At 38.7% G+C, this 17031-nt stretch overlaps 1 protein-coding gene across 1 annotated transcript in view; it reads right to left on the bottom strand.

The window, feature by feature from the left end:
- The window catches only part of si:dkey-247m21.3 (5-hydroxytryptamine receptor 4), a 44082-nt gene extending 27673 nt beyond the window's left edge, over nucleotides 1-16409 (bottom strand). Inside the window, exon 1 of the mRNA XM_061061632.1 lies at nucleotides 16249-16409. The gene's annotated coding sequence lies outside the window, so the exon portion shown is untranslated. The remainder of the gene's footprint in view (nucleotides 1-16248) is intronic.
- Between the last annotated feature and the right edge of the window lie 622 nt (nucleotides 16410-17031).

Genomic DNA, 17031 nt, shown 5'->3' with positions numbered 1-17031 from the left:
ACACATTCAAGATGTCCTTTGCTGGCTGTTGCAATAATACTGCATTTTTCAGAAAATAGTAGCCAGCTTGCTCATACAAAGGGGGTTGGATTTCTTCTTGTTAGTCCTTGTCATGAGGGTATCAAGGTGCCAAAAATGTGTTATTTGTTCCTCAAATAAGTAACTGGATCACAGCTTGAAAGAGCTTGATATTTACAAGACAAACAGGCTGCGACGAGCAGAAGCTGTGTCTGCCAGATCCCATCAGCATGTTAGTTTGTCTTTGTAATGCAATGATAACACAACGCTAAAGGGAGCACCACAAGGGAAATTCTCCTTTCTTATTCCTCTGTCAAGGATTGTCAAAGGTCAAATATTGGCTCCTGAGCTGAATCTCTGAGGCTGGTAGAGATCCTCGTTGTCCTCAAGGACAGCTCACTAAAAAGGACAGGGAAATTGTGACTTACACCTGTACGAAGGTGGGAATTCCTTTCATTTGTAAACAGAAACATCAATTGTCTGTCATCCTAATTGATTAAAAACATTTTTTGTGTTTGTGATGTGAAATGGTAAAGTGAATTTTCAAACAAAAAAGGAAGAGTATAGGAGCAATGTTAGCCACTCTGTGCGCCTACATTGGCCACAGATATTTTGAGCTTCATGCTAAGTAAGCATGCTAACTAGCAAACAATGACACAAATACTAAAACCATAATCAGATATAATACCTGACACTGTCTAAACGTTAAGTTGTTTTGCTCGTTCATATTTTCATTTACTGTTTTACTTTGTTACTTGCTCCCTGTTTACCACCTGATGTTAGCCCCACTCTGATTGAACCCACCTGCGTCTAGATTTCCCCTGATTGTCTGTGTATTTAACCCCATGTCCTTTCTCAGGGGGCCAGTTTGTCATGTTTTCCCTGCTGTACCCTCTTCCTATATTGCTTATTCTCGTGCGTTTCTCCGTATGGGTTGTTTTTCCTGTTTCAAACCAATAAACACCTGCCTGATTTTACTTTGCCTCAGTGGTGTCTTGCTTCTGAGTCTATTGTGTTTACTTTGTTTCATAAGCATTTGTTAGCATGCTAACATGGGAGTAAGGTGCACAAGGAACACCAAAATTGAGGGGAATTTCATCAGATCTGAAGGTATGTCATAACCCATTGTTGGACTCACAAAATTGTTGAAAATATAAATTTAAATGATCTGTAACTCAAATGTTGTTAACGGGATGCATGGCAATCAATTTGATGTTTCAGTCTTGACCAAGGTGTTGGACAGACAGACAGACAGACATAAAGCCCTCCACCACCATCTGTCCTCAAGCTACACTGCTGGTATGGCATAGGTTTATTATAGATTATATGCAGAAATGAATTGAACCCAGGAAATATACAAGGACATACTGTTTCTTCTAGCATTTACAATAATTAATGTTTGACTTGTGTAAAAAATGAACACTAATGGCTAGAGTCATGCTCTGAGTCATATTTCTGTACGTACAGTATATGTTTAAGGAAGAGCAGATAGGCCATCACTGGCCTCGTTCCAGGCCTTATCGGCTTTAAGCACCTACTACAACATCTGCCATGTCTCTGCTGTTTTATGACAGATACCTGTCCTTATTGCACTCAAGAGTCAATATCATAAGCTGACAGATTTTGACAGGAAAGCGATCCGGTCAACAACATGTACTTCCCCCAGTCAGATCATTATTTACAGTTTGTCACATCTGCAGATGTATTAAAAGAAACTCTCATTTCCTTGAGCTTTTTGTGACCATGCTCATGTAATTACCAGTCACTAACAAAACTGAATCTTGGCAGAGGCTTATTTCTCATGTCTCAAATCAGGATAAAGACATTTATAGTACAGTCTAGACTGGTCTTGATTTTCCTGCCGGTCCACAGAGATGTAAAAACCTAAATTGCCTAGTTCTGACTTGTCCAGCAATTTCGTTGTTGACATGTCAGGGTTGTGAAAATAGTGTGGTTTTTTTTCCTTGAAATGTCCTGAAAAGGAGAATAAAGCTGAAATAGAGTAGAGGTAATACGAAATGTACGAGGTGATTTATAGCAACACATATTCCTTTCAGACAACAGAGAGGCAGGCACAAGCATAACATCAGACGGTATGTTCTTTTGCAAAACACACAAGCACCATCAGACAGATTATAAAATGCCACACCAGCCACACACCAGCACACTAGATGATGTTGATGTTTAGTAATCAAGTAAATTCCACCCAGTCAGAAGTGTAATCAAGGGGCAATATCTTAAATCTCTTGGAGGTATGCCGGGTTTATCCAGGATGTTCTCTACTAAAAGAATAATGAATTGTGCTTTTGTCAAGTATAAAAAAACATCTACCTACCAAATGTTTTGGACCAACTTGAGTTAACTGCGAAACGTCACAATCACATTCATCTGTTGTAAATGAAGACATATTAGTGATTAAACAAGTAAAGCAGCTGCTGTGTTGGTACATTCAAAGTTGGGAACCAGAATCCTAAACGTTAACCGTCAGTTGTTATAAAGGCTCTTACTTAACAGTTCAGCCTCCATTTGATAAAATTGGCTGTAGGACTTGTAACATGACAATTAATGTACAAATGCAGTATTTAATTGCAAAGATCCAGAGTGTTTGACTACAGTAAGTGATCAACATGAAAAGTGAATGATAATGTTTTTGGGATAAGTGAAAAGAGAATTTGAGAATGTATAGTTGAAAACCTGCAAACACTCTTTGGCAAAAAATCAACATATAAAAAAAATCTAACGTAACAAGCATGTTGAGATATTTAGGGGTGACTTGACCCCTTATGCACTTGAGCTTGTACCCACATGAAAGACTAGGAGACAATAGAGACCGATTGTTGGTATAATTAAATGTCATGTTGCTAAAGGAATAATTCAGGCAAAGAATTGTAATCAGCTTCGATGGTGTTTAGAATGGCACGCTCATTACAACAGCCAGTTTTCAATAGAGCATTGACTGATTGCAGTCTGCATCTTAAATCCTCCATAGAGGACGCGTCATGATCATGATTCTGTTGCTCTTTCTCACATTCAAACACAGTATGTCACCAGTGGACAACAAAACTAACACTACCCACCATTTAGCCTACTCACTGCCCATTCAGTTTCTCACACATTGTAATCCAAGGAACAAGCAAAAATTGATTCAATCTGAATTTAAATGAGGTTTAAAAAGGAAGAAAGAGAGAATGAGAATGTGGGAGAGTCATATTTCAGACAGGTTACTGTGATCCTCCTGTCTGATGTGCATCCAGGGAGGCGTATTTTCACAGCTCACCGTGTCAATTTCACATGTGACTGACACAGAACTGAACTGAACAGGATGAGATCTGGAGAGCAGGGGGAAAGAAGAAGACTGGTTGCTTTTTTATCTATTTTTATGTGTTATATTGCTGATAGAGCTTTATTGATGTGATAATATCTGCTACAAAACAATCATTTTCAGTTTTTATTCAGTCATCCATACTGTTACTGCTAAATGGAAGTGCTTTTAAACCAATTCTGCGATCCTCCACCACCTTCACTTTGTTAACGCTCGACCTCTAAAACAGAAACAAGGTGTTGTAAATCACAAACGTTTCCCAACTGAAAACCAAAAGCCACTGACATTGCCGCAATTTGCACAGCATTGACGACCGCATACAACCCCTTCTACTACTTTTAAATCTAGTTCATCTCGCTCCACGCAGGCTGCACATACAGACAACTAATGTGCAAAGAAACACATGCTTTTAGAGGAGCCGATACTGGGCACGCTGAAAAAAACGTTTATTGTCTGAACCTTCCTGGGAGCTAATGTCTTGTTTTATATGGACAGACTCTTAATATAAACCTCTGAAAAGGATCATTATAAACTCCATCTTTTTTTAATATGATCAAAGCTCTAAAAAATACGAACTGATTCAAACTAGCCACAATGTTAGGGAACTTGACTGAATGTCTTTACATCGAATAAGGTGCAAGATGCAAAGGGGGCATATCAATTCTCTCATTTTAACATGATTAGTTTTGGCTGTACCCCACTTCAAACGGATTAGTGTCATGTCACATGTTTGCACCTTGTGCGATTACTAATAGTATACCAGTTAAGCAGGTTTTAATAGATCAGGATTGGTTGGACCGGTGCTACCTTATAGTCTACACTTCCATTGAGAGCAAAAATCTACCGCTGAATGAATATTGGGATACTGGGATTATCATTTAATTTGGTCCTCTTCATGAGAGTTTTCACTTCCATATTTGTCCCTACAACAGCCTGTCTACCACTCACACACACACATCTGATATTTCTGAGCACAATGTTTACTGAAAAGATTTTGGCTTTGCACCAGTTAATCTCTTAGATGTGACATGCTTGTCAGATTCAAAAGGCTAGTTAGGTTCAAAGGACAATCGGCTACTGTTATATTGGTATTTGTTATATTTCTGGAGTCAGCACATCACAATACTACCAAAATGATGTCTCACCTCAAATGTGTTCAAATCCAGAAAGCTATGAGCTTTGAGATATGACTTCAAGTATGTAGGATATACAAAGAAATGATTCAAATGTGATCAAAGTGACTGCGGATAACCACCGTTTATGATTCATGGCCAGGGGGCGCTGGTGGCGCAGTGGTTAGTGCGTACGCCCCATGTATGGAGGCTGTAGTCTTCCAAGTGGGTGGCCAGGTTCGAATCCAGTCATTCCCTACTCACCTTCTCCCTGATTTCTTACTCTATCCACTATCTCTACATTAAAGGAACAAAATAACCAAAAATAAATCTTAAAGAAAAATGATTCATGGCCGGATTGGGACCGCTGATATTTTTCCGATATGACCGACAGATCAAATGAAAATTTGAGGATGCTCACAGTTTATGACTGCAACCACTCTGATACCACTGGAATTTGCATTTCGATTATGACCTATAGTCATATTTTGGAGTACACAAAAAAGTAATTTATTGTAAAATATTTTTTGACTCATTTCAGAGGAGGATGTTTTCATATACGACTAATAACCTTATAGTGAATATTCTATTACATGTCTAAATCCAACTAAATGCTTTTACTATATCCCTGATATCAGTCTGGGTTGAGACCACTGCTAAAATCTAGAGTCAACTTATTAACTATATGACAGTACAGAATACTTTGTATAGAGATATACATATCACTGTGATATCTTCATGGTTTCTGCTGAAACAAATACAAGTAAAAAGATTTAACCAAAAGATCAAATCTGCATCTCTTACCATTTGTGTGCAAATCTCAAACAACAATGGAAATGTAAAGAGAACAAAAATGTCAGGTCAGGCCTATTACTGTACATATTACAGATTTTGTGCCAGGAAAACTAGCCTGTCAACAGAGTCAGGCTTCAGGGATGCCCTGTGGCAGGTTACAATGTTCCCACTGCAACTGAAAACCCTTTCTGAAGGGGAGCTGGTCGCTGGCACACAAAGCGCTGGTAATGTAACTTCATGTTCCTTCCACCATTTGAGAGGAACCGCCTTACTTTCTAGACAAACCGACTTGCAGGTAGATAGAAGGTCATTTTTATATTGCCACCCTCTGTGTGAGTGTTCTGCTGGTGGCTGCAGCTTAAAGAAGCTTGCCAGTGATTTCTTGCTTTTAGCTGTGGCTGCCACAGTTGCTTCTCATTGATCCACAGGCTCAGGCGCAGCTGGGTTGGGCAGCTCAGACAGGCAGCTTCCCTGATCACCAAGTAGAGACTCCGCCTGTTTCAGTGGATCCAATCTTTCAATCAGGATGCATTTGGCCCTGAACCTTGGTTCCACAAATAAGGCGATGTTCAACAGTTCTCTGGTGGTTGGATCTGTGTATTTGTCGTTGAGGTATCCACAATGTTGGTCTTGATGGATTGTCACAGCTCATTATCGCTTCTTCAAGTGCAAGGAGACTAGTGTTCAACAGTTCTGAGGGTCACGTACTCCTCTACTGAAAGACCATAAGTGAAGTCTTGAAGTGGTTTCAGAGATTTCTGGACTGTTTCCAGGATATCTATGTCCTGCCAGGTAGGGACAAGACGCCTGGTTTTCTTGACCGCAAACAGGACTCTAGCAAGTGCTCTTTCCTGCTCCAAGACCCTCTCAGTCATTTGCAGATTGATCCCCATCGTGTGGCTGCCTCAGTAAAACAGTTGGTGACCCAGAAGATTTAGCTGCATCTGCACTTCAGCCAGCTCTTTTCTCTTCATCCAACTGAAGGAGAAGCCGCTGATGTTACCATGTGTCCTATGTGCACTCCTGTGTGATCTAGGAGAAAATAAGTGGTTTGGAGACGTGCACTTTTCATCTCCCAGTCTTCTATGAAAAGTACTGTCACACTAATATAAGGCTCCAAAGTCCTGCTGGGACACATATCGGTGTTTAGAGTGAAAATGAGACACCTTTGAACGCCAGGTGGTAAGGCTCTCTCTGACCTCAGCGGACTTGTTTGGCAAAAGTTCTCTTGCAAAGTAATTCCGACTAGACAACTGATGCCTTTGGTCAGTGGTTGTAAACAGCTGTTTAAAACCATCCTGTTCAAACGATGCAACGGGGACCATGTCTTTTGCAATATGGTAGGCCACTGCTTTGGTAACTTCGCCCCACTTTTCATTTTTTCTTTCGTGAGGCACAGCACAGGAAAATTAGGCTTTCAACAAGGCTTTTTGTTGGTGCAGAAGGCTGCAAAAGCATTAAGTTCTGGGCTGTAGTACACAGTTTTACAAACACGTACTGACCTTTGTGGCGCTTCTGTAAATGGTAGAGGAGGTTCATTGTGCTTGAACTCTTCGGTGCTATTTCTTTTCGACATTCTCTACAGAATAAATTTTTTTCCGGGTTAGGGGTTAGGGTTAGTGTGCATATGTGAAAACTGCTTTAAAAACTCAATAAATCACCCAGCTCTAGCTCCACCTGTTCTCTCGCCACTTTCCCATGCCACAGTCTTTGTTTTGTTGTTATAATGCTTGCTTAATATATATATACATATATATATATATATACAGATAGATAGATAGATAGATGGATGGATGGATGGATAGATGGATGGATGAGGATGGAAATTGAGTGATAACCAACAACAGGCAGGCAGACAGACGATGTAGGAGGATATGACTGACTCATCTGATGTGAGCTGTAATTAGAAGATGCTCACTCGCCATCTGGGATACTTCCTGATCTATAAGGCCGAACAAACTGCCTACCTGCTGCAAGTCTGAAACGTGACTGTACAGGCTTCAAGATAAAGTTAATGTTCTTGTCAAAGACAGCTGTGAAAAAGGTTGTCATTATGCTTCAATATCATATTAAGACTAGCGTTTTCTTTAGCAGCTAACATATCAATCTTTTTTTTTTGTGAATAATGAGTGACAACTGGTGTTGTTGAAAGGTGTCAGAATGTGTAATTGAAAATGCACATTTTGTGGTGATTCAAACAATGGCATGTGGGAGCAAAAAAAGACACTGCAGACATGCATTTTGACAACAATGAAGAAGGTCACACAAAACTAAAGTTATTTGTTATAGATTTCTGAATTTTGTTAGCCAGAGGCCTATTTTTAACACAGAATATTACCCTCCAACTCTCAGTGTGCCATGAGGTCAGTGAGAAGACACTGAGGGCTATTTTTAATTTGACATCAGGACTGGAGTATTTCCTGCTCCTGTTCTATAACCCTGTTTTAATAACCCTCTGGCACGCCTTAAAGCACAGGAAAATGTGAAATGATAATAAAGTGGTACTGCACTTAATAAAGCCAGAAAATCCTGCGCACACAGGCAAAACTCCACACTACATAAACAATGGCAAGTGTATAAAGAATGTAAACACTAATTATTTGTAGTGTAGGGACTCTTGACCAAATGTCACTAAGTGTGAGCCAACATCAATTTTATAGTAACAGAAAGTCTAAAAGTAAAAAAAAAATCACTTTATTTTGGTCAAACAGTGAGAAATGTGCCCATTGTGTCACGGCTAACACAACAAATAGAGCAAATTGAATGCTCTTTAGCTCGCCACGCTTTTGTTTTCTTGACAGGTGGAAAGAAAATACTTATCACATAATCTCACACCTCAGACTGTGAGAAGGCTGAACAGTGTGTTTGTGTGCTCATATGCATTTTTGTTTGTTTGTATGTGTGAGGAGGAGGAGGAGTCTTCATTGGTCTTGTTGCCAAGGAGACCGAGAGGTATCATGCTCTGCAGACTATCCTCCTGTATTTTTAAATGTTTGAGTAAGGTAGGCCAGCTCTTAAACAAACTCATGCAGTGACTGATGCTCTCCCCAGACTGTAAAATGTATACAATTGTCTGCAAAGAAGCTGCTGATTAGTGTTGATATACATTATGGTCTAGGATTAAAAGTCATAGGGTTGTCGCCATACAAAAATGTTAAACTTCAATATGATGATATTTTATGATACTATCAATGTTTTATTTCCAACCTGCACACACTGATAGTACAGCAAAAGTCCTGGATTTTTTTCTAAATAAAATGTATAGACCTAAATACTCCCTCTGGTTTATCATCCATAATCCAGAAGTAGTGTGTGGTGGTGTCAGTATATGAAAATAGTATATATAAAGATTGTGCTCTGAGTATGTGTATGAATCCCCTACAGAAAGGTAGTCCCAAGTGATAGAATATTTACTACATCATTACTGCATTCCTCAGCTGGTGATTCTCATGTGTCCCTCTGTAATTGCATGCATTCAGTGTGTGCAGATAAAAATAAAAGCGATAAAGAGAAAGACAAGGAAGGAAATAGGCACTCCTCATGCTTTTCTGTGGAGCTGTATTGAATTCCCGTCTTCTTTACAGCTGACGTGATTATTTGCTACATTGAATCTCATTCTTAGCACTCACTCTTATTCATTTGCATTTGTCAATAAATTTAGAGTGTGCACATTTGCCAAATGTTAGTATATAGAATGACCGGGGGCTCACTGGTGGAGGTGCTGCTTACTCAAATTTTGAGACATGCATTCATAAGTAAATGCCATACTCCCTTTTCCAAATCAAGCAGAAGCTTTTTTTTTTTTTTTAAAGAACCATTCACACCATGAACTTAATCAAATGTTGCGCATTAGTTTGCTGCTAGTTTGTCTCAAACTGTGGTTAAATTATGACAACAGAAACCCGAGGAGATTGAAAATTAACCGAAGCTAAAACTGCAGATGATGCCTCCCATTTTCTGCTATTTCCTTGCTTTAAAAAAAAAAAACTGTGTTTACTACATTACAGACATGTAAATAAATGAATGAGCAACAGATACAACATAGAGGATACCTCATATAATTCTGAAGTTCAGAGGTTCTTCAACTGGATTCACTGACAGGTGGGGAAAATGAACAATTTATTTGGTAAGTAGTTTTTTCTCAGCTGCAGAACTTTAGCACAAAACATAAAGCAGAACCCCTGTCATTTTAAGTCAGTGATGATCAGCCAAAAGCAAAATATACCATCCGCTTCCTCTCCTCCACACATGTATAAACACACACCGAGCTGGGGAGTTTTGATTCTACAATATTTCAAAAACTGACACCAGTGGCAGGAAACAGGGGATCTGTAAATGATTGTATGTATATGATAGAAAAAGATGATATACGTGAAGAAACTGCTAACTTGACGTTGGTCGACAATCGAAACCTCAAAATAACGCCTCAACTATCCAGAAGTTTGTTTCATATCACTTAAACCAATGTGGAAGAATCATTCAAGCGGTAGTCTTAAACGAGCTTGTCTGACTGTTTCCTTCTTTGTTGCTCATGCTAATGTTTCACCACTTCAATGTCCAGTGGTCAACTGTCAAAATCAAAATAAAGCTAAGCTTGAGAGTGCCTTTTCTTTTCTGACAACGGTTGCCAAATGACAAAAAAAAAAAGGAGTGGCTTCTGCTTTTTGTGTCAATGAAATACTTTAGGATCTGAACTAACTGTACATAGGCTACCATAAAATCTGTTTTTTGAGGGGTCTACTAAAGTGAAAAAAGACTTTTAAATGGTCTTCCCCTTTGACCATTTCCAATTTGTTAAGCAAAGTCCACAATTTGCTGTTTCACCCAATCTGCCTTGAGTTGCACTCCACACCTCTGCTGATCACGTGATGTCTTTAATTAAACCAGCACTTCACATGTTTCTCTTTACACAACAGTATAACACCATTTAAATGCTGGATTATGACCTAATGAGGGAGAAACTTGAAATGAACCTGAAAAGTGGCTCCGCCAGCTTCATAAAAGAATAGAAAAAAAACATTTCAAATGATCTAAAGTACACGTGAAAGACGGAACAATGTTTCTACTTTGACAGAAGTTCACTTTGAACTCATAACCTTCTGAGTTATCGGTTTAAATAGTTGCTGTATCGAGACATCCTGTTTGACAAAGTCAGTTAAGCAGAATTACAACTCATTTCATGAAATTAGAGATCATATATGAGATCATTTCTACTTTACTTGATAGCTTTGTGTCCTTTAGAGTCAAACAACAACTGCTCTCACTAACCAATCAACATCTAAAGGCCTGTTTTCAGTTTAAAGACTTAAGAAGAAAGTCATGAAGCTAAAGTTAATAGAATGGTGGATTTTTACCCAAATCCATTGTGGTTTTATTTTATATCATTGAAATTATTTCAAACATCCTATTCTATTTAAAATACCAAAATCTTAATCTTAAACTTCAGGAAAGAGCCCCTTTTTGACCCCCAACCCTGCATTACCGTACATTTTGCTTTTTAAATTTTGCTTTTCATTATATGAATTGAATAAGTAAACTTTGAAGACTATCAAACAAATACAAGTTCTTATACAATCATTGCACTGTACAGTAATTGTTTATGCAAAAAGAAGCAAGTTTGAAATACTGACGTTTGAAATACAGCAATTTTCCATTAACTACAATCTTTTCTTTAATCAGGATGCTGACAGAGTTGTTGACTTGAGTGAATAAAAAGAAATAACAAAACCAATTTTCAGATTTCATACTTCAAGATGTTCTTGACTCAAGCTTACCATCAAAAAAAAAAAACCTGCCCTTCCAGTACGGTTGATCAAACTTGCACATATCTTCAAATCTATAGTGTCAACAGTTATTTAATTGATAAAAAGCCTACTTCTTTACTAATTTCCTCCCTTGGTGAAGAGGCTTTTAACTTTCCATGTGCTCACAGGGACACACCAAATCACAGCCTAGCCTCCTGCATGCATGACTTGAGTGAATGGAGCGTGTCTTCTGAATAAAGCTGTGTGGGTGAGGGTAATGGGTTGTGAGCGGGTAATTTAGCGTGCAAGGCTAGTGACAATAAGAGTGCCAACTCACTGGATGAAGGGGGTTAATGGAGAAAGAAGTGAATAGCACACAAAGATGCATGGAGGCACACACACATGCAGAGTTAAACGGGAACAAATGTCAAAACCAGGCAGGCTGTGGAAATAAAGCCTACCCAGGGCCTTCACCAAATGTGTGCCTCCCCATGGATTTAGTTAGGACTGATCAGTTTTCCACTTTCTCATACAATCACCGTCCCCATTAATACCTCCTCCTGCGCACATGCTGCCGGTAAATGGTCCCTTTAATATGTTCAGGGAAGCAATTATAACTATAACCAATAACAAGGAAAAACAAAGATTACACCAATTCATATATTCTAGACAATAACTGCAACAACTACTGAGAAGTAGGGTTGCAACATTTAGAAAAGCGCTGACATTGCAATCTTTTTTTCTGCATTATATATTGGGAATTACAAGAATAAAGAGAATAATAACCAAAACATGAAGTTTGTTTTTCTCATACAGATACAATATAAGATCATCATTTCTGTCACTTGTTTAATCTCCCCTCTTACTTTTAGCACTCTTGATTCAGTCCTCTGAACTGACTCTCTGGGGAAAGCGTCACATTTCTTAAACTCAACAAATAGACTTGTGCTGCAGTGGCAGTGCTTAGTTGTTAACTATCATTTCTTATTATGTTCAATTGTATGTTCAAAGTGCGTGACCAACTGGTGACGGTACCTCTTTGAAATAAAATAAAAATCACTGTTACCATGACAATGGGAATACACAAACGTAAAAGCTGCTTTTTGTAACTGCTAATTAAACTTGAGCATCCAGTGTCAGCGCTGTGTGTGTTATAGGGATCATGCAGCAATATTCAATATAATATTGAACCATTGGTTACAGCATCCACGGTTCAATAAACACTTGTGAATTGCAGTGTTTTCAGTTTTGCGTACAAAGAAGCTTCCAGGCATTGTATTTCTCTAAAAGCTGGGGAAAGCTGACAGTATTGGTGATTTCACAAATTATTTTAACATAGCAAGCGGTGAGAAGAGGCAACATTGTGAGGAAACACCGCCGTCTCTCAAATCAGTGGTGTGGGGGAAATTTCAGTTTCTGCGTTATGTATAATGAAAAGGAAGCGAAAACGTCAAACAAATAAATGACTGTCTGCAAACACTGTGTCACCTTCTCAAATGGAAACACTTGCAGAGTTTGGATAAGTAAGTTTACAGCAACAGACGGCAGCAGGATGAAATGTTACTAACGTGCTGATTGTTGTCACACGCCGTCACCAGCTGTTACCTGCACGACGCAGACTGGTTGGGAGTGAACAGAGAAAAGACGAAGAAGCGGTTGAAACAAAGTGACCGTACTACACGATGAAATATGAACGCTTAATGACCCGTTTCTGTGTGAAATTCAGCGGGTTGTACAGCGAGTCTATACATGGCACTACTTCAGCGCTGCCGCCTGTTCACTCAGACTATACATCAGGAATGTGTATAAATGGAAACGTTTTTTTTGCTAAAAAGTAAATTAAAGAAATTAGCTTTTTTCTTAACTCCTTGCTGTTTCTATAAAATCTGCCCAAAGCTCCTAAGAATGGAAAACAAAAAAAACACACTCCAATGGCCCAGGCTGTTCGAATCGAATCGAAGGATTTGAAGGTCCACTCATTAGCTGGCAGCAGTGTCAACTCACTTCATGACAAAAAGGTGAACAGTTTTGATATGTTCCTATTCTCTATTTTTTGTGACAAAATACAGAAAAGGATGTGATAAGGAAAGCTTACGGTCTATAAAATGTGATGAAATACTGAGAAATCACTATGATAGTTTCCTGGAGCCCAAGGCACCATCTTAAAATGAACAGGAAAAGACAGAAAATATCCATATCTGAGAGGTGTTGTATATTTGCATTTTCTGCTTAGTATAACGTAGGTGATTAGATGATCAAAATTGTTACCAGATTCAACAATACTAATTTTGTTCGATTCTATTTGCTAATCAAAAAAAAATGAAACACATTTAACAACATCCTGACTGTTACAACCCCACATTCCTCCTCTCTACACTGAGACCTGCTGAGCACCAGAACACTTGTAGAAGAGTAGGAGTATTCTTATGTGTCTTAATAGGTCTGGTTATCGCAGTCATTAGTTGATATTTTCACACCAGACAAAAAAATGTAAGACTGAGAATGGCTCTCGAATAAGCTCTGAGGACACTGATATTTTGTAGACAACTGAATAGAATCAAAATGAAGGAGTTAATGGTTGCCTGGCAAAAAAAAAAAAAAACGTAAGGAAAATATGAACTGTCCAATAAAAAATGTTTTTCCATATCAATGTTGACAGCACTGTGTTGACTTGACTGATGGCTGCCCATAACGATACCCAAGTGGCAAAAATACATGATTATGTTACTTTGATAAGGAATAAAGGCTGGATGATCTTTGGAATCAGGCTAATGAGTTAGAGATGGTACAGGCAGCCTAAAATTAGCCTGAAGGCACTGGCTCTCTCTTACATGTCTACAGGGAGAAGCTAATAAGGACAACTCAGTAGGTGATCACACAGACGAGATCTGCCTCCGCTTAACTCAAAGACAGGCGCTACAACCTTTTTTATAACACACGTTTTGTTTTTTTTTGTCAGGAGGAGTCTACTTAACATTCCCACTCTCTCTGCACTACTTTGTTTCACCTGCCTGATTCATTTACAGATGTTTACACCTGTAAAGTGTGGCTTTAGTCAGTGTTTGATTTGTTCCTTGCTTTGGGTTTTCAATTAGTGCGCGAGGCTGGTGTGCTTTTTCCAGATTCATTAATGTTGCAAAAATAAGTAAAGCAATAGTGACTCACTATCCCTTACTACTTTCACAAATTGTCTTTCATTTATCTCGTCTTTCTCCCAGATGCTGCCAGTGGTTACAAGGCTACGGATGGGACAGTTTATACCTGGAAAATAACCTCTGAGGATCTACTGGTTCCTCTTCTCAATCCTGAACAGGACCAATGCAGTGTTGTCTAAAGGTCATTCATTGTGGACTCTATTTGTATGTTTTGTGTTTTCAGACAAGCCAAAAGATATCAGCAACCTAATAATGGTTTGCACAAGATTTAGTCTAAGACTCATGTCAAGGCAGAGACCTGAAAGTGATTCAAAAGCAGAGAGGGGATTTAAACAATGGCCTACAGGGAATTGCTTTTGGATGACAGCACTATATCAGCCTTGTTTGAAAATGCTGCATCCTGTGTGGTAGCAGTGGCATCAGTCCTTCATAATATCTATACAACTTGTGAAGAACTATTGGATAAACTGTGGGTTATCCTGGTTGTCTTTTTTGAGTTGCACTTAAGTGGCAAATATTTGAATTGTGATCAATGAATGAAACACTTAACCCACTGTCCACTTCTAACATTTCAAGAAACATTTCTTATCCAAACCTTCACAGAAATAAAATGCTGGATAACAGGTCAGAATATACACTTTGTATTCACCAAATGCACGATTAAATGTACATCAGCAACAATAATATACAGTATATATCAATGTAAGAACAATGAAGTATTTAGCTTTAACATTAGCCCATTATTTACGAGATTATTTGAAAAAAAAAGTGGGAGTCAACAAGATGATGTTTAAAAGTCTGTGTTTTTACTTCATGTGGTGTTAGATACTTAAACCTATCTATTTATCTAACGCTCTCTGACATATGGGGTACCTATATTCTTCGGCACAAACCTCTTCTATCACACAGCAATGAATTAGATCGAACTGTCTTGTTTTAACGCTCAAGTGCATTATGTAAAGCTTTCAATGTTATTGTCTCCGTCTTTGTATTCTTACTCCTGTTTGTCTTTATGACACTTGTGATGTTTGTCATGTTGTTGCATCACCTAAAAGATAGTAATTACAAAAATACTTAGACCTAATGTTACAATCAAGAAAAGGTTACTGATTTGATTAAAAAAACTAAAGATTAATGGATCGGGCCTCAGGTTTGACTCCAGCCCTCAGTCCTTTGCTGCATGTCATCCCCTCCCTTTCCTAGTCACTAGGCTACTCTTTCTAATAAAGGCATATTCCTAAACAAATCTTAAAAAAGGAGATGGAAAAAACACCTTCAGACAAAGAATTTCACATTTCCATCCTTTTTACACCTTTATTTACTAGAATATTACAATCTTTGAATGTAGGACACAGTATGACACTATGAGCTTTTTACAGCCAGCAAGTATCACAAACAAAAGATCTGTCACTCAGCTTTTCTTATTATAGTCACAATAAGCAGTGGTGTTAGTGCCTAAAGAGGTGGGTATATTCTTAACCCCCCCCCCCCCCCCCCCCTCCCAATTTTTGTTTTAAGTGGCCTGTCCAGCAGAGTATGAAAGGCCCCTGTTATAAAAAGTGACATGTAAGACTTGCATAGTTAGTGTGTACTAGCCAATTAGAGACAATAGGGAGAGTCATCTCTTCCCCATCCTAGGAAAACAAATGCAGCATACTATTGTATATTGTCAGTCAAGAAGTGGGTATACCCTATGGGGACTGTATACCTGCGTATACCCTGCACTACACCACTGATAATAAGCACTAAAACAGGTCAAATAGAAAGAACTGCACAATCTACAGCGCAACAGAACAGTTATCTCACTTTTGCAATACTATTGACAAGAACTACTGACGACATAACAGTGCACAATCTGTTTCAAGTAAGCGAGTGACCTGAGAAAAATGGTCAAATTCGATTTGTTACTACTGTGCATTTTCTAAAACCTAAACTTTCATTTTTAACCAATGGCTTTAGTGGAGTATATCTATCGAAAACAGTAGAGCAAAAACACTCAATCACATCCATTACAATTGCACTTCATCTTAGAAACATTTTTCTACCGTGCTCTTTTCGGTCGGTCAGACTTCAAAACTTCTTCCACAGTCTAACGTGCTCACCTGTGCCGTGCTCCTCTCCGCTGTACTTCAGACACAGCAGGCACCCCGCTGCGTGCGAGTGGCTCCCATGGTCATGCACAAATGAAGAAAGGCAGAATAAAAAGGCCGCGAGCTCACACAGAGCGTTCTGCACGAGCTGTAGATGAGTGACACAAGCGACAGTCCGCCTCGTGCCATTTAGATTTGGGAAGAGGGAGAGAGAGATAGGGAGAGAGGAAGCGAGAGGAAGAGAGAGAGGAGACGATGCTGCCATCGTGTGGCCCCACAATGTAATCAGATACAGGTAGACCTACAGCACTGTCAGTCTCACCCGAAAGGTACTTTTGGTACCCTTTGACTTCCACACTAAGAAATCCATTTGCAAAAAAATATTTGTTGGTAAAATGATGTTCCTGCCTCTTCATTAAGCAACATTTCAGGTTATATTTTTTGGATTACCCAATCAGGAAGCAAGCTGGTTGACTTGCCTGTTTAGGGTTACTTTAGGCATGAATGGATTTCTTTCATTTCTGCAACAAAATGTTTATTTCTTTCATATATAAACATCACAGAGAGTAGAACTTGTTAAAATAACCTATAATGTATTCAACAAATTGAATGAGTAGCAATGGTTAGAAAAGGTGAACAAAATAAGAAATTAGTGACTTGAGCCAGGCCGTTTGCGTAGACTGGCAACTCAACCGAGCGGTTGATCATGTTTTCTGAGGAATCGTAGATAGGCTATATATTTTGTTGTCAAATGTATTTCCTTCAACTAAAATATGATTGTTAGAGGGTCTATAA

Source organism: Labrus mixtus, chromosome 17 (genome assembly GCF_963584025.1).
Source record: "Labrus mixtus chromosome 17, fLabMix1.1, whole genome shotgun sequence".
NCBI classification, from domain to species: domain Eukaryota; kingdom Metazoa; phylum Chordata; class Actinopteri; order Labriformes; family Labridae; genus Labrus; species Labrus mixtus.
Note: the sequence above shows the minus strand (reverse complement) of the source record. Positions and strands in the feature narration are given on the sequence as shown.